Genomic DNA, 19,005 nt, shown 5'->3' with positions numbered 1-19,005 from the left:
GCCCATCGCTGTCATTCTGTTGTGGAAACTGCACAATGTAAACCCAGGGCTGTCATTTTAAAAAATCAACTACCATAATGCTATCTTAATCACAAAAGTGGAGCACATATTTTGGGCTATACTGAGAACTCATTTTGTAATGGTTTAAGATCCATTATTTTGAGGCTGTATGTGGTGGCGCACACCTTTAATCCCAGCCCATGGGAGGCAGAGGTAGGAAGATCGCTCTGAGTTCTGAGGCCACCCTGAGACTACGTAGTAAATTTCAGGTCAGCCTGGGCTAGAGCAAGTCCCTACCTCGGAAAACTAAAACCAAAGGGAAAAAAAAGATAAATTCTTATCTCATGTTGCAAACAAAATTAAGGGGCCAGAAATTATGCCACCCATATAAAAAAGACAGGGATGATTTAATTTTTTTACACTATTATTCATTTAACATTCATGAAAGAGGCTGCTTTTACAATGCTTATCAAATTTGGGAAGTTTCTTTGTGTGTGTGTTTGCTTGCACATGTGCGTGTGTGCGTGTGTGTGATATGTGGGATATTCACATATGTGTACAGATGCTTGGGCCCAAGTACATGTGAGCAGAGGCCAAAAGAGAATGCTGGGTCTCTTATCTCTCATCTGTGTATTTCCTTGAGAACCCGGAGCTGCTGAGCCGCTGGTCAGCAAGTCTCCACCCCCAACAGACTGGGGTTACAGGTGCACATGGCCATGCCCAGCCTGGCTTTTTGCATGGGTTACGGAGAGAGGAACTTGGTGCTTTCTGCCCACGGAGGCCCTCATGCTTAAGAAGCAAGTGGCTGGGGGCTAGATAGATAGCCTAATGGTTAAGCCTAGGGACCCAGGTTCAATTTCTCCAAACCCACATAAGCCAGATGCAAAGGTGGTGCATGTGTCTGGAGTTTCTTTGCAGTGGCTAGAGGACCTGGCACACCCATTCTCTCTCTCTCTTAAATACATAAAATCTTTTTTTTTTTTTTTTTAAAGAAGCAAGTGTTTTTTAACCACTGAACCATCTTCCCAGCCCCCCAAATGGGAACTTTCTAAATGCTATTTAAATGAATCTAATTCTTTTTATCCTATTGCATCAGTATTAGCCCCCCATAATTCAACTCTTATTTTTATTGGTTTATATATGTATACATATTTGAGACAGGGTTCTATATATAACCCAAAATTACCTCAAACCTATGATTCTCCTACTATAGCCTCCTAAGTACTGAGATTAGAGGCATGTATAAACATCTGTGCCTTAACATGATATCTAAATACTGAAAAATATGAAGGGAACTTGCTCTAACAATTTCACTGTGTCTGAAAGTTTAAACAATTATTGCCTTGGAGGCAGTAATGCATTCACTGCTTTTCCTGTCATTATAGCTACATGCCGTTCTGCTGTCTATGCCTCTTCCAAACTCATTCTGTTCTTCAGGAGTGTCTTTATGAAGACACATCTGTTGGTTTTGGTGATTAGCAGAAACATTAGCAGAGCTACTGCTTTAGAGCATAAATAATTAATGAATATTCCTCATTAATTCCTTCTGAAACAGACTCTTGTTAGACAGCAGTTAGATGTAGGGTTTTTTTTTTTTTTTTTTTTTTGAGGTAGGGCCTCACTCTAGCCCAGGCTGATCTGAAATTCACTATGTAGTCTTAGGTTGGCCTTGAACTCATGGCGATCCTCCTACCTCTGCCTCCCAAGTGCTGGGATTAAAGGTGTGTACAACCATGCCTAACAGATATAATTCTTGAACTAAGAACAGATGTGAAGAGCAGAAAGTTTCTATCTATTTTGAAAATAGTCCATTTAATTTTAGGAAAAATTGTGACATCTGAGTCCCTTAGTGATAGTAAAAGAAAATATTTTCATGACTCACAACATGTCTTTTTTTTTCTGAAATTTTTTATTTTTATTGACTAAGAATGTGACTGTGTACATACTGATGAAAATACATAGAATATTTAGTTCTGTGACTTTCATGTGCTTTCCATATAAGTATCCTAAGTTCATAGCAGTATTGCAGCTGCTAATAATAACCAATATTTTGATTCTGTGATACTTTTTATCAGGATTACCTGAGACATTTCCCAAAAGAGTAAGATCCTAGAAAAGTCCAATGTGACAATAGTTCTCTAAAAAAGCAACTAGAGGGTAAGAAAAAGTGCTGTCTAGGAATGTCCATCCAAGCCACAGTGCATGTTTTTTGTTTGGTTTTCTTTTGAGACATTGTTTCACTCTATAGCCCAGGCTGGTCTCCAGAGAACACTTCTGTTGTCTTTGCCTCCTGAGTGCTTGGCAAACAGGCATGGGTTGTGACCCAGCTACCAGATTAGACACAAGTTACAAAGTTTTGAAAATTTAAATAATTCTTAAAAATCCTTTGGAGACTAATGGAGAGAAGGGGATAAAATGGAGAATAGAGTTGTGAAAGGGAAAGTGGAGAAGGGGAGGGTATTATGATGGTTTATTGGCTATAAGTATAGAAGTTGTCAGTAAGAAAAAATAATTCAAAACTGAAAAAAAAAGTCCTTTGTATATACTAGTTCATTTTAGTTATTTAAAATAAATTTGGTCCCAAGACGGGAAAAGGCAGTTTGAAGAGGAGGGAGGGACTCACAGAACACACGGGGTATGAACATAAATTTCAGAGGCAGAAGCACAGGCGGATCAGGGGATGGGGGAGAGGATGATCAACAAAAACAGATTATATACGAAAATTACATAATGAAACCTACTACTTTGTATGCTAATTAAAAATAAAAATAAGTGCTGGAAAGATGGTTCAGTGTTTAAGGCACTTGCCTATAAAGCCAACAACCTGGGTTCAATCCCCCAGAACCCAGAAGCCAAGTGCAGCAAGTGGAGCATGCATCTTGAGTGTGTTTTTTTTTTTAAATTTTTTATTTATTTATTTGAGAGCGACAGACACAGAGAGAAAGACAGGGAGAGGGAGAGAGAGAGAATGGGCGCGCCAGGGCTTCCAGCCTCTGCAAATGAACTCCAGACGCGTGCGCCCTTGTGCATCTGGGTAACGTGGGACCTGGGGAACCGAGCCTCGAACCGGGGTCCTTAGGTTTCACAGGCAAGCGCTTAACCGCTAAGCCATCTCTCCAGCCCTTGAGTGTGTTTGCACTGGCACACCTATCTCTCTCTTTCTGCTTGCAAATAAATAAATAAAAATGGTTAAAAGTAAAAAAGCAGAGCATGGTGGCACACACCTTTAATCTCAGCACTTGGGAGGCAGAGGTAAAAAGGTATTACCATCAGTTTGAGGCCACCCTGAGATGACACAGTGAATTCCAAATTAGCCTGGGCTAGAGTGAGACCCGACCTTGAAAAACAAACCATAATAATAATAATAAGATATGGAGAGGGTTAGAGGATTAACTCAGTGATTAGAGTATGTACACTGTGTGCATGAGAACTTAAAAAAAATTATTACTCTTCTGAGAGAGAGAGGCAGATAAAGAGAATGGACACATCAGAGACTCTAGCTATTGCAAACAAACTCCAAATGCATGCTACATCTTGTGCATCTGTGTCCTTAGGTTTTGCAGGCAAGCTCCTTAACCACTAATCCATCTCTCTAGCCTGTATGAGAACTTTTTCTATTTTTCGAGGTAGGGTCTCTAGCCCAGACTGATCTGGAACTCACTATGTAGCCCCATATGTGGCCTCAAACTCTCATATATCTTCCTACCTCTGCCTCCCAAGTGCTGGGGTTAAAGGCGTGCACCACCACACCGTACAAGGCATGAGAACTTTTAAGACAAAATCCCATTGTATTTTTTTTTTGACCCTCTTCACTCCATCAGTAACTCCCAGTGAACTGGGTGGTGGGTGTGGAGTGAGCAGGGGCTCTGAGCAGTGGCTGTGAGAGGTTTGAGGTTTCATTAACACAAACACAATGGAAGTTCAACCTGGGCACTCTGCTCCCTGTGGGAGAGTTCTGTAGGCAGGTGTTGGCCCTTTCAAGACTATCCTGGTCAAGCAAATCAGTCAGGATCACCAGAGAACAGGTGAAGTACTGTGAAGTTTGGAAGAGCAAAAACACCTGTCATCACCCTGCACACACACGGTGTATCATTTCGTCTTTTCTAAGCATACAAAAATATTTTTAAAAAGTGGTTATACTACAAAATTTTTTCTTTAACTGAATAAAATGGTCTTGAGTGGCTTTCCCTTCCCTTCATTCATCCCTCTCTTTCACTGTTTGATGACTGACTGTTTTTCTGGGGCAAGGTCTCACTGTGTGGAGCTCAAACTGGCCTCCTGCCTCAAGCTAAGCCTAAGATTATAGCTATGCACCATCATATCTGACCTTGCCTTCCCTTTATATAGTTCAATTGCCAAAAATTATTTTATTGAATGGATTTACTATAATATAAAATGGTATTCATAATGTTATAAGTATTAAAATGTTTTCTATAATTATTTGGTATAAAACTGCAAAAGCCATAAAAATGTCTAAACTTTACAAATGGTGAAGATGGCTTGGTCAGTAAAATCATTTGCCATGTAAACATGAGGACCTGAGTTCAGATCCCCAGAACCCATGTAAATTCAGGGCATGGCAGTTACAACCTGAAATCCCAGCACTTGAGAGGCAGAGACAGGTAAAACCCTGCAGCAAATTGGCTAGATATGCTAGCCAAATTGGGGAGATCTGGGTTCATAATTGGTGAAATTCTGTCTTGTTAAAAATAAGGTAGAGAACCATGGGATACTTTTTATAATCATGGAAAATGTTAATAAAAATTGAGAAAAAAATAAGGTAGAGAGTGACAGAAGAAGGCATCCAGTATCAGCCTCTGGCCTACACAAATGTACAATGTGCATATACACCTATATACATACATGTGCTCACATGCACAGATAAAAAATATTTAAATGTGTATCACATTTTTGACAACAGGTACTCTCTATGTTCATTACACCTCAAGGGCTGGGAAGGACAAGCAGGTGAGACACTGAACAGAGCTGTGACACCTTGCAGTGAAGACACATTTCCAGGACAAGAGGCAGATTCTGTGTCGAGTCACACATGGATAATGGAGGGTCTGCTTGTAAAGTTCACGTGCTGAACTCCTACAAGCTGTAACACAGAGTTTATGGGCTTGTGATCCAACCTATTCCTATCACGGTGTATAAAATGGATGATGTTACCTGGACCCAAAATGAGGGTTCCACCTTGCTGAGCTGGGTCACCTTGGAAATCAAAAAGCAGGCCCGTCACTGCCCGCCACAGGCTCTGCAGGCTTCCCAGAGCTGGTTCGATTTTACACGGGGTCTCTGTCCTGAGGAGACAACTACTCTTTTCATCCCCAATCTTTTATAAATCTCTCTCCCAGGATCAACATAAATTTCATGAGAATATCCAGTCAGTTTGCAGAAAGGCTCAATGTGATGGTAAGAAGACTGTCCAATTACTACAAGGGTGACATTTGCTTCATGCAGGAAACTCTTGGGGATTTTAGCCAGATCTTCCACGTATTCTTTGCAAATGTAACCCAGGAAATGCTTTGCATAAGTGTTTGGTTCTCCTTGGTGGTCACTGGGGGCGCCTGGAACCGCACGAGCACCACCGCGGCCCGCCGCTCTGCGAACAGCGCGCGAACGGCACCAGCCTGCCCGCCGCGTCCAGTCCCGGAGTTCCGCGACGGCGGCCGCCAGGCGCTGCCAGTGTTCCGGGCCGGCGGAGGCCGGGGCCGGGGCCCGGGCGGAACCGCTGACCTGCCGGGTCACCGGCGCGGCCATCGCAGCCCGGGTCCCCGAGCACCGGGTCTGCGGCCGCCACAACATGTCTTGTTTGCTAAGGTCTTTGCATCACCAGGTTTCTTTGGCAATCTGTTTCTCTAATTTTATTGTTAAAGCCATTTATTTTTATCTTAATTTTGAGATGAGGTATTGCTGTGTAGCCCAGACTGGCCTCAAACCTTCAGTCCTCTTGCTTCAGCCTCCCTCATACTAGGCAAGCATGTGCCACCAAGAGCAGTTTATAAATCTGCCTTTAATCAAACAGATCCCAAACCCAAACACTGCCCCCTGCCTTTTGCTTGCTCATTGCCTATGGGAGGCTCCTGTGAGACCCTAAGATACAGTGGAGCCCTTGCCCCAGCACAGGTTTGAGTTCCTGCCCCTGCTGTTTGTAGTTATACATCTCTTGTAAATAAGCTGTTCTGAGGCAAATAGCCTTGTGAAATACTTACTTCCCTGGGGGCATTAACCTAATTAATAGATTTTCTTCTATGATAAGAAGTGTACTGCTGGGGATGTAGCTCAGCTGGTAGAATGCTTGCCTGACAGGCACAAGGTCCTGAGTTCAACCCCCCAGTACAAAAAAATGAAACAAAATAAAGATGTGTACCTTAGTGTTTGCCTGGTTGTGACACTCAGTGTAGGCAAATCTCACCTCAGGTAGTGATGATATATCCTCTTTGACTTCCAGGGACCTCAAGAAACTTTAATCTCACTTTAAACTGGGCTGAGTTTCACACACCAAAAACAAACCATTATAACTTTAAAAACAAAACTCAAAAACTGAGCGTGGTGGTGGACGCCTTTAATCCCAGCACTTGGGAGGTACAGGTAGGAGGATAGCCATAAATTCAAGGCCACCCTGACACTACATAGTGAATTCCAGGTCAGCCTGAGCTAAAGTGAGACCCTACCTTAAAAAACCAAAACAAACAAACAAACAACAACAAGAACAAAAGCCTGAAAACTAGTAGAACAAGTTTATTTATTATGCAGGAGTAGATATCTTATTTTTAAATTTATTTTTATTTTCTTTTCACAATTCTTATTAACATTTTCCATGATTATAAAAAATATCCCATGGTAATACCCTCCCTACACCCCCTGCACTTTCCCCTTTGAAATTCCATTCTCCATCATATTACCTCCCCATCTCAATCATTGTACTTACATACATACAATACCAACCTATTAAGTACCCTCCTTCCTTCCTTTCTCTTTCCTTTATATCTCCTTTTTAACTTACTGGCCTCTGCTACTAAGTATTTTCCTTCTCACGCAGAAGCCCAATCATCTGTAGCTAGGATCCACATATGAGAGAGAACATGTGGCGCTTGGCTTTCTGGGCCTGGGTTACCTCACTTAGTATAATCCTTTCCAGGTCCATCCATTTTTCTGCAAATTTCATAACTTCATTTTTCTTTACCGCTGAGTAGAACTCCATTGTATAAATGTGCCACATTTTCATTATCCACTCATCAGTTGATGGACATCTAGGCTGGTTCCATTTCCCAGCTATTATAAATTGAGCAGCAATAAACATGGTTGAGCACGTACTTCTAAGGAAATGAGATGAGTCCTGAGGATATATGCCTAGGAGTGCAATAGCTGGGTCATATGGAAGATTGATCTTTAGCTGTTTTAGGAAACTCCACACTGATTTCCACAATGGTTGGACCAGATTGCATTCCCACCAGCAGTATAGAAGGGTTCCTGTTTTTCCACATCCCCGCCAACATTTATGATCATTTGTTTTCATGATGGTGGCCAATCTGACAGGAGTGAGATGGAATCTCAATGTAGTTTTAATCTGCATTTCCCTGATGACTAGTGACGTAGAACATTTTTTAAGATGCTTATATGCCATTCGTATTTCTTCCTTTGAGAATGCTCTATTTAGCTCCATAGCCCATTTTTTGATTGGCTTGTTTGATTCCTTATTATTTAACTTTTGAGTTCTTTGCATATCCTAGATATTAATCCTCTATCAGATATATAGCTGGCGAAGATTTTTTCCCATTCTGTAGGTTGCCTCTTTGCTTTTTTCACTGTGTCCTTTGCAGTGCAAAATCTTTGTAATTTCATGAGGTCCCAGTAATTAATCTGTGGTTTTATTGCCTGAGCAATTGGGGTTGTATTTAGAAAGTCTTTGCCAAGGCCAATATGTTGAAGGGTTTCCCCTACATTTTCCTCTAGCAGTTTCAGAGTTTCAGGTCTGATGTTAAGGTCTTTAATCCATTTGGACTTAATTTTTTTTTCCATTTCTGTTTTTATTGAAATACAAAAAGTACAAATGTTGAAATACATGATTGGTGTCAAGGAAGTTATTAAGTGTGAATGTGAATACTTAATTCACAGTACAAGTGCCCCCAGTACAGACTAACAAGGTAGGGGGCAGGAAAAAGACAAGATAGATCCAAAAGGCTCCCCGGCAAGTGGGGGTGAACAACACTTGATACACAAAGAGGGGCAAAAGCTGAGTGGCCCAAGCTGGGCCAGGCTAGAGAACAGGGACTGACAACCAGTAGCCGCTCTAGGTGCGGAGAAGCCTGACATCAGTGACCTGGGGAGAAAGCCCAGTGAGGTCAAGCGCAGCCTCATCTTGGAGATGGTCAGTGCAGACTCCCCACACTCCTGGTTCTGGAGTTGTGGGGTCAGGGTCACTGCAGGTACTTCCCTAGTATCTGGTGACAAGGCTGCAGGAAAAGGTCCTCTGGGTTCATCAGGGAGGAGCAGAATGATGGGTATCAGCCATCACTGGGGCCCAGGCTTTCTGAAAGGCAGCAGGGCTCAGGCGCTCCCATCATCCCTTAGGCAGTTTCAAGAACCCATCAGGCAGGGGTTGAAGTACTAGCATAATCTCTGCCCTTCCCACAGACCTCTAAACTCTTACCCTTCAAGAGTTGCCAGGCTAGAGGTGAGAACCATCATGGATCTTGACACACTGAGTCACCTCTGGCCAGAGTAGAGTGACTCCACAACAGGAAGATCCACCAGAGCACGAGAACACAGGGAAGGAAAGCATGGAGGGCTGTGGTCACTGATCCCACCTGACACTAGACTCTTCCAAGAAGTGCAGGGAGCCATTCAGTGGATGCTGGGATTCTGAGTCTTGTCATCCAAGCTGCCAGTCAGGGCAGAAGTAGGGGACAAGGACCCCCAAGGGAGAGTACCACTTGGGAGAAGCAGTCTCAGAGGCAGAAGTGATAAGCTGACTCTAGCCTTGTCATTCTTTGGCTGCAGAATTACCAAGGTTGAGCTGCTAGCAGAGAAGACAGGAATAGGATATTTGCATCCAGGCCAATACGAGGCAGGACTTCCAAAAAGCAGGACAACAGATCAGCAGAGGAGGCACGGCACAGCGACCAGGCCAAGCAAAGGAGATCAGCTGTCCATTCCCACCAATTAGGAAGGAGAAGACCAGCCTCAGCTACCAGCCCAGCCAGCAGTGGTTTAATCCTCCATGGTTTCCAAGGAAACAGAGGCAGAAAAGAGCAGGAAAGGGGTTACTGGGCTCACTCAGTCCTCCAGCTAGAAGAGCTAAGCCCAGCTATGGAGAGGCAGTGAGAAGAGTAAGGCAAAGAAAGTGTCTTCTGGTCAGAGAGAGGCCTCCAGGGCTGGTGAGGTGGACTGGACAGAGGGAGAGGAGGGGCTTCCCAGTCAGTAGGCTCCAGCTTCTACTCCCTGGGGCTTCAGGACCCCTTCTCAGGCAGCAGCCCCAGGCTCCTATGAAGCTGATGCCACGAGTAAGAATCCAACTGGGGCTGACAGAGAAGGTGCTGGGCTCAGAGCTCTTTGGAGTCAGGCCTTGGGAACAACTCCTCTTGATGATCCAGGAGGAACTTGGTGAAGGTGTTGATGGGATTAATGGCTTTGAGGGTGATAGCAGCATCCTTGGCCCACAGCAGGTTAGGGTCAGAGACTACAGCTAGGTTAGTGTTGGTCATCTTGTTCTGGTCACAGTGGGCAGAAATCTGTACCAGGAGGGCAGTGGGGAAATGAAGCACCCGGTAGCTCTCCTCTGGCAGTGTCTGGAGGGCCTGCTGTGTTGCCTCCACTCTCTGGCTCTCATCAATATTGAGGAAGCCCATCACGTGGGGGTAGAGGTCAAAGGTTAGCAAGGGCTCGGGAAGCTGCCGGAGGAAGGTCTTGAGGATGACTGCCGGCAGGTGCAGCTCATTGTATTGGTTGAAGTCCACTGGCAGCCACATGTTGTACTTCTATTGTACTTCTTGTACAACCTGGGTGCTGGCCAACCTCCGGAAGGTGCCCTCAGTGGTGAGAGCGTGAGCCTGCAAGTAGGCAACCGTCTCTCTAAGCACAATAGGAATGGGATCCTGCTCTGGGTGCTTCTCTTGGAGGTGTTGCAGTGACATTCCAAACTGCTGGTTGGGCAAGGGGGGTCGTGGTGGCATGGGCTTGGGGGCTGTCTCGGGGCTCTTCTGAGTGGATTTGAGGAGGTCATCATACTTGCGCACTTGGGGAGGGATCTACAGCTTCACGTGCTCACTCAGCTCACTCAGATAATTCACGTAGATCTTCCACCCAAACTTGAAGCTGATGAGGGGCTTGAAGAGAATAAGCAGGGTTTTGATGAACATGGTCGGGTGCACAATGTACAGGGCCTTGATATTCTTCTTGTACTTGCGGTCAAACTCTCGGTAGGCATCCCGCAGCCAGCTGAGCGAGGGCTTGTTGTCACTGGTCAGGCCATGGTGTAGGTACAGCAGTGTGTAGTCACTCTCCACATACTGGTCCAGTGTGTGTTTCAGGTACCCCAAGAGCTTGCTGTGGTCCAGCTGGTGGCTAGGGGGCATTCAACAAGCACTAAATACAATGATCTTCCGCCCATACTTGTCACCACCTGCCACCTCCACAGTCTGGTGCCCGGAATGTCGCAGTAAGGGTCATCCCACTTCAGGTTGTGACAGGTTCCGGCGAAAGTCTGGCATTTCATCAGAGGGCCAATTCTTCTGATCGAGGAGGCCAACTTTAGCTGGTTCAGAGCCTGGCTGGTAACATCAAGAGTCATGTCGTCCTCCAGTTCTGAGAGTGGATCCATGGCCAATTCTGTCCCCTGCAGCAGAGCTGCGCCCCACCACTCCCCCTGGCCACGCCTCTGGACTTAATTCTTGTCATGGAGAGAGAGAAGAATCTATTTTCATCCTTCTACAGATATATATCCAGTTTTCCCAACACCATTTGCTGAAGAGGCTGTCTTTTCTCCACTGAGTATTTTTGGCATTTTTATCGAATATCAGGTGGCTATAGCTACTTGGGCTTACATCTGGGTCCTCTATTCTGTTCCACTGATCTACATGTCTGTTTTTGTGCCAGTACCACCCTGTTTTTGTTACTATGGCTCTGTAGTATAGGTTAAAATCAGGTATGGTGATACCACCAGCCTTATTTTTGTTGCTCAGTATTATTCTAGGTTTTGTGTGATTCCAAATAAATTTTTGGATTGTTTTATCTATTTCCATGAAGAAAGCCTTTGGAATTTTGATAGGGATTGCATTAAATGTGTAGATTGCCATTTTCACAATATTGATTCTTCCAATCCAGGAACAAGGGATGTTTCTCTACTTTCTAGTGTCTTCTGCAATTTCTCGCTTGAGTGTTTTAAAGTTCTCATTGTAGAGATTCTTTACTTCCTTGGTTAGATTTATTCCAAGGTACTTTAATTTTTTTGATGCAATTGTGAATGGGAGTGATTCTCTGATTTCATGCTCTGTGTGTTTGTTGTTAGCATATATGAAGGCTACCGATTTCTGTGTATTTATTTTGTATCCTGCTACATGGTTGTAGGTTTTTATCAGCTCTAACAGATTGCTAGTAAAGTCTTTAGAGTCCTTTATGTATAGAATCATGTCATCTGCAAATAATGATAACTTGCTTTCTTCCTTTCCAATTTGTATCCCTTTTATGTGTGTCTCTTGCCTTATTGCTATGGCTAAGACTTCCAAAACTATATTAAATAGAAGTGGGGACAGTGGACACCCTTGTCTTGTTCCTGATTTTAGTGGAAAAGCTTCAAGTTTTTCCCCATTTAGTAATATGTTGGCTGTAGGCTTGTCATAAATAGCTTTTATTATATTGAGATATGTTCCATCTATTCCCAGTCTCTGTAGGACTTTTATCATGAAGGGATGTTGGATTTTGTTGAATGCTTTCTCTGTGTCTAATGAGATGATCATGTGATTTTTGTCCTTCAACCCATTTATATAATGTATTTCATTTATAGATTTACGTATATTGAACCCTCTCTGCATCTCTGGGATAAAGCTTACTTGGTCAGGGTGAATGATCTTTTTGATATATTCTTGTATTCTGTTTGCCAATATTTTGTTGAGAATTTTTGCATCTATGTTCATGAGGGAGATTGGTCTGTAATTTTCTTTTTTTGTTCTATCTTTGCCTGGTTTTGGTATCAGGGTGATGCTGGCCTCATAGAAGGAGTTTGGTAGAATTCCTTCTTTTTCTATTTCCTGGAAAAGCTTAAGAAGCAATGGTGTTAGCTCTTCCTTAAAAGTCTGATAAAATTCAGCAGTGAATCCGTCCGGGCCTGGGTTTTTTTAGTTGGGAGATTATTGATAACTGTTCGGATCTCCATGTTTGTTATAGGTCTATTTAAGTGATTAATCTCATTTTGATTTAATTTAGGTAGGTCATATAGGTCAAGGAAATCATCCATTTCTTTCAGATTTTCATACTTTGTGGAGTATATGCTTTTATAGTATGTCCCTATGATTTTTTGAATTTCTCTGGAATCTGTTGTGATGTTACCTTGTTCATCTCTGATTTTATTAATTTGTGTCTCTTCTCTCTTTCTTTTGGTCAGATTTGCTAAGGGTTTATCAATCTTGTTTATCCTTTCAAAGAACCCACTCTTTGTTTCATTAATTCTTTGGATTGTTCTTTTTGTTTCTATTTCATTAATTTCTGCCCTAATCTTTACTATTTCTTCCCGTCTACTGATTTTTGGTTTGCCTTGTTCTTCTTTTCCCAAGGCTTTAAGGCGAAGCATTAGGTCGTTTACTTGCGACCTTTCTAATTTCTTAATATAGGCACTCAAGGCTATAAATTTACCTCTTAGAACTGCCTTCATTGTGTCCCAGAGATTTTGGTATGTTGTATTCTCATTATCATTTGACTCTATAAATTTTTTGATTTCTTTCTTGATTTCTTCATTGACCCATTCATCACTTAGTAGTGTATTGTTTAGTTTCCATGACTTTGTGTATGCTCTATAGCCTTTCTTGCTTCTGATTTGTAGTTTAATTCCATTGTGGTCAGATAGAATGCAAGGAATTATTTCAATTTTCCTGAATTTATTAAGATTTGCTTTGTGTCCTAATATATGGTCTATTTTAGAGAATGTTCCATGTGGTGTTGAAAAGAATGTATATTCTGCAGCATTTGGATGAAATGTCCTGTATATTTCTGTTAGGTCCATTCCTTTTATGACTTCATTTATTCCAGATGCCTCTCTGTTTATTCTTTCCCGGGATGACCTGTCAATTGATGAGAGTAGGGTGTTAAAAGTCACCCACTACCACTGTGTTTGGTGTTATCTGTGACCTTAGTTCTAATAGTGTTTGTTTAATGAAGTTGGGAGCCTCCATGTTAGGTTCATATATGTTTAGGATTATAACGTCCTCCCATTGGAGTGTGCCCTTAATCAATATAAAGTGACCTTCCTTATGTGTTTTGACTAACGTTGGACTGAAGTCTACCTTGTCAGATATTCGGATAGCAACCCCTGCTTGTTTTCTAGACCCATTTGGTTGAAACACTGTTTTCCAGCTTTTCACCCTAAGATAATGTCTATCCTTTGTAGAAAGGTGAATTTCTTGGAGACAACATTCTGCTTTTTAACTCAGTCTGCAAACCTATGTCTTTTGGTTGGGGCATTGAGGCCATTGATATTAAGAGATATTATTGACAGGTGTGTATTTATGTTTGCCTTTTTTTGGTGTGTGTGGTTCCAGTTCTACCTGTGCTCTCTTGTGTTAACTAGTATTTGAGTATTGCTTGTTTTTTCCAGGTTCCTTATATGTGTGCTTTTCCTGTTCTTCAGCATTAAGGATTCTATCAAATATTTTCTGTAGAGCTGGTTTTGTCTTTAAATACTCCTTTAACCTGCTTTTGTCATGAAATGTCCTTATTTCTCCGTCCATTAGAATGGATAGCTTTGCAGGATAAAGTAACCTTGGTTGACAGTTGTTATTTTTCAGAACTTGGAATACATCACTCCAAGCCTTTCTGGCTTTTAAGTTTGTGTTGAATAATCTGCTGTAATCCTGATGGGCTTGCTTTTGTAGGTAACTTGATTTTTCTCTCTAACTGCTTTAAATATTTTTTCTTTGGTGTGTGTGTTTGGTAGTTTGATTATAATGTGGCAAGTAGAGGTTCTTTCCAGGTTTTGTCTGGCTGGGGTTCTAAAGGCTTCCTGTATCTGCATTGGCACCTCTTTCCCAATTTGGGAGAAGTTCTGTTCTATGATTTTGTTGAAGACGCCTACCATGCCTTTGTAGTGGAAGTCTTCTCTTTCTCCTTCTACTAGGCCCTGAATTCTTATATTTGATCTTTTCATAGTGTCCTGAATATCTTGAAATTCCCACTCATACTTTTCTATGTTTGTCTTTCTCTTTGTTGGACTGTATTAGATCTGCCACCTGGTCTTCTAGTTTAGATATTCTGTCCTCTCCTTCATTCATTCTACTGGTGAGATTTTCTACAGAGTTTTTTAAATTTCATTAACTGTGTTCTTCATTGCTAGTAATTCTGTCTGGTTTTTCTTTATTATTTCTATTTCCTTATTTATGTCTTGTATTGCCTTCTTTATTTCATGAAATTGGTGTCCTGCATCTTCTTTGATTTCCTCTTTGATTTCTTCTTTGATTCCTTTGATTTGTTCTTTGACTTCTTTGAACATATTTACAATCATTACATATTACAATCATTATTTTGAAATCTTTCTCAGGCATTTCCTCTAACTCGTTCTCACTGAAGGTCATTTCTGATGCATTAATAGTTTTAGGTGGATTTATATTGTCTTGCTGTTTAGTGTTTCTTGTGTTATAATGTATATATTTTTGCATCTTGGATTAAGTTAATGCTTGGATTTTCTAGCTAGCTGGGTATTCTTAGTTGTATCAATTGACTTGATGCTATATATCTTCAGGGTAGGAGCTTAAGGTGTTAGGTGTGGCTCTTAAGACTCTAAGAGTATCTACAAAGGTGTTCCTAGGGGTCAAGTTTCCCTGCTATGGGAGTATTCAAGTAGGCTGAGTGAAATAAAATACAGGTAGATTCTAAAATTTAACTAAACAGTGTACACATTCAATCAAAAACAGCACCGAGTGTTTATGCAAGAGTAGTTATTATAACAACCAGATCCTCTATCAACAAAGCGGTTAAGGTTTCTGGTCTGTTGAGGGATCCAAGTCAGCTTGTGACCAAGTGAGACCCTTCCCTGGTGTAATCCCAGTTACCTTTTTGGATGTTTTTGGTCTCAGTGAAGTTGCTGGCTGGGTCGTTGGGCTGCTGTTCTGATTTCGAGTGCTGGGCACTGGCTTTTTTTTTTTTTTTTTTTTTTTTTTTTTTTTTTGTGGGGCAAACCGAGCCTGGCAACTGTGGCCCTGCAGATCGGCACCCCTGCTGCTGGAACCGCTACTGCTGCTGCTAAAGCTGCCACTGCTGGGTCTGTCGCTGCTGCTCCTGAAGCTGCTACTGCTGGATCCACTACTGCTGCTGCTGCTGGAGCCACCACTGCTGCTGCTGGATCTGCTGCCGCTGCTGCTTCTGGGTCTGCTGCTGCTGGGGCCGCTGTTGCCAGTGCCAGAGCTACTGATGTTGCTGCCGGACTCTGCTCCTGCTTAGGTCCCACTGTTGGCTCAAGTTGGTGTGGCTGGGTCCCAGGACCACTGCTCTGTTCGCTGGAGCTGGGCACAGGTGGTGAGGGAGGGGAGGGAGCCGCAGCTACTCTAGTTCTCTTGCTGTTCCACGTGTTCTTCTACCTCGTGGTCTGCTCCTCCGTTGTTCACTGCCGCTCTCCCTTCACATTTCTTGAGTTGTGGAGAGCTCCAGTGTGAGCGGAAGCTCCCTTCACCTGGCTTTTCCTGTGGCTCAAGCTGAGCCTGGCGGGTTTCTGGCGCACTGCCGCTGGGGTCGGTGGACCTGCCGGGGCCGTTTTGCTGGCCTGCGATGGCTCTGGATGCTCTGGATCTCTTCTACTTCTCCACTGCTGTTTCAATTTCCTATACACCTCACTTTTTAGTAAAAGTGTGCATTTTGCTGAGTTTTTTTGGTCTTTTCCCCACCTAGGCTGCTTTGGCGTGGTACCTATGCTGCCATCTTAACCGGAATTCCCAGGAGTAGATATCTTGAATGTAGTGCTTATATAGGTGTCTCGTACAGGGGCTGGAGAAATGACTCAGTGGATAAAGTACTTGCTGTACAGGTGTGAGTACCTGGGTTCAGATCCCCAGATTCTCTATAAAAACATTGGAAGCTCTGGAGGGGTTATGTAATCTCACACACAGAGATTGGAAGCATAAGAATGAGAGAACCTGCCTTAAATGAGGCAAGGAATACTATCTGAGCAGCTGTCCTCTGACTGCCACATGCATGCTGTGGCACACACACACATCCATGTCAAAAAAGTAAGTAAAGTGGGGGGCTGGTGAGGTGGCTCATGCATATGGAGTTTGTTTGCAGTGGCTAGATTCCAAGGCATGCCTATTCTCTCCCTCTCCTCTCAAGCAAATAAAAATAAAATATTAGCCAGGCATGGTGGCGCATGCCTTTAATCCCAGCACTCACAAGGACACCTTGAGACTACATAATGAGTTCCAGGTCATCCTAGGCTAAAGTGAGAACTTACCTCAAAAAAAAAAACAAAACAAAACAAACAGAAAAAAAAAAACAACAAAAAATGATAAAATAAAATATATTTTTTAAAGCAGCTAGAGAGATTGCACAGTGGTTAAGGTACCTGCCTGCAAAGCCCAATGACCTGGGTTCAATTCCTCAGCACCCACAGAAAGTCAGATGCCTAAGTTGGCAATGTATTTGGAGTTCTAGAGGCCCTGGTGCACCAGTTCTCTCTCTCTCTCCATCTCCCTCTCTCTCTCTGTAATAAATAAATAAATATTAAAAATATGTCACTTAGTCTTACAATAATACTTAAGGTACACATTTTTATACCCATTAAAAAATTTTTTATTAGCAACTTCCATGATTATAAAAAATACCCCATGGTAATACCATCCCTTCCCCCACTTACCCCTTTGAAACTCCACTCTCCATCATACCCTCTCCCCATCTCAGTCTCTCTTTTACTTTTGATGTCTTGATCTTTTCCTCCTCTTATGATGGTCTTTTTTTTTTTTTTTTTTTTTTTGGTTTTTTGAGGTAGGGTCTCACTCTGGTCCAGGCTGAACTGGAATTAACTCTGTCATCTCAGGGTGGCCTGAACTCATTGCAATCCTCCTACCTCTGCCTTCCGAGTGCTGGGATTAAAGGCGTGCGCCACCACGCCCGGCTTTTATGATGGTCTTATGCAGGTAGTGTCAGGCACTGTATGGCCATAGATATCCAGGCCATTTTGTGTCTGGAGGGAGCATGTTGTATGGAGTCCTGCCCTTCCTTTGGCTCTTACATTCTTTCTGACACCTCTTCCACATTAGATCCTGAGCCTTGGAAGGTGTGATAAAGATATCGTGGTACTGAGCACTGCGATCATTTCTTTCCATCACCATGATACCTTCTGAATCGTCCCAAGGTCACTGCCATCTGAAAAGAGAAGATTCTCTACCAAAAGTGAGAGTAGCATTAATATAAGGGTGTGAACATTAACAGAAGTGCTTACTGTATATCCTTTTTTACATACAATCTGATTTGCAAAAAACCCAGAGAGATTAAAGTACTTACTCAAGATTATAAAGAAAATATCAGGCTGGAGAGATGGCTTAGCAGTTAAGTGCTTGCCTGTGAAGCCTAAGGACCCTGGTTCAAGGCTCGATTCCCCAGGACCCACGTTAGCCAGATGCACAAGGTGGTGCACGTATCTGGAGTTCGTTAGCAGTGGCTGGAGGCCCTGGCACACCCATTCTTTCTCTCTCTGCCTCTTTCTCTCTCTGCCTGTCACTCTCAAATAAATAAAAAATAAACAAAAAAAATTACAAAATATCACAAATCAAGATTAGGAATCCAGATAATGTAAAATTTTAAATTCTGGAAATAGATTTTTGCATGTATATGTGCATGTGGTGTGCATGCATGTATGTGTATTTATGTGTGTGGATGACCATGTGTGTGGAAGCATACATACACATATGTGCACATGCATGTGGAATCAGAAGTTGACCTTAAGTATCTCTTTTAATTTTTCTTTACATTATTTCTTAAGGTAGGGTGTCTCACTGGGGCCTCACTGATTCCACTTGTCTAATAGCCATCTTGGTTTGTGGATCTGCCTCCTTCTCCTGAGCTGGGATTACAGGTGGGCCTCCACACCCAGCTGGCATGTACAGATAGATTTTTTTGTTTTGATTTTTTTTTAAGGTAGGGTCTCACTCTAAACCAGGCTGACCTGGAACTCACTCTGTGAGATTTGGATTAAAGATATGTGCCACCATGCCAAGCCTACAAATACATTTTTAAGGTTAATATGACATTATGAAACTCATTTCCAAAAAAAGTCTAATTTTAACTTAAAAAAAGAAATAGTTCCTTTTATTTGTTTGAGGCTGTTTATGTTCCTGTTTTTCTTGTTTTTTGTTTGTTTGCTTTTCGAGGTAGGGTCGCACTCTGGCCCAGGCTGACTTGGCACTCACTCTATTGTTTGTGTTTTTAAAAAATATTTTATTTTCTAAATTTATTTATTAGAGAGAGGAAGAGAGAGTGAAGGAAGGAATGGGCATGCCAGGGCTTCTAACCACTGCAAGCAGACTCTAGATGCATGCTCCCCCTTGTGCATCTGGGAATTAAACCTGGGTCCTTAGGTTTTGCAGGCAAGTGACTTAACCACTAAGCTGTCTCTCCAGCCCCAATTGTTTGCTTTTTTGAGATCGGGTCTCATGTAGCCCAGGCTGGCCTCAAACCCACTATGTAACAGAGGATGACCTTGAACTCCTGCTCCTTCTTTCCCAGTGCTGGCATTACAGGCTTGTGGCACTGTGCCTCACTAACCTAAAAGAACGCTCGCTTCTTTTCCTAGTGATCGTGCGGTATCGT

The 19,005-nt window shown here is 42.5% G+C and overlaps 2 pseudogenes; both read right to left on the bottom strand.

Annotated features, from left to right (window-relative positions):
• Positions 1–5,042: 5,042 nt before the first annotated feature.
• On the bottom strand, positions 5,043–5,763 carry LOC123454251 (annotated as a pseudogene).
• Positions 5,764–9,548: 3,785 nt separating this feature from the next.
• LOC101609975 lies at positions 9,549–10,825 on the bottom strand (annotated as a pseudogene).
• Between the last annotated feature and the right edge of the window lie 8,180 nt (positions 10,826–19,005).

The sequence above is a fragment of the Jaculus jaculus genome, chromosome 13 (assembly GCF_020740685.1).
Source record: "Jaculus jaculus isolate mJacJac1 chromosome 13, mJacJac1.mat.Y.cur, whole genome shotgun sequence".
Taxonomy (NCBI): domain Eukaryota; kingdom Metazoa; phylum Chordata; class Mammalia; order Rodentia; family Dipodidae; genus Jaculus; species Jaculus jaculus.
This window is presented reverse-complemented; position numbering and strand designations above follow the sequence as displayed.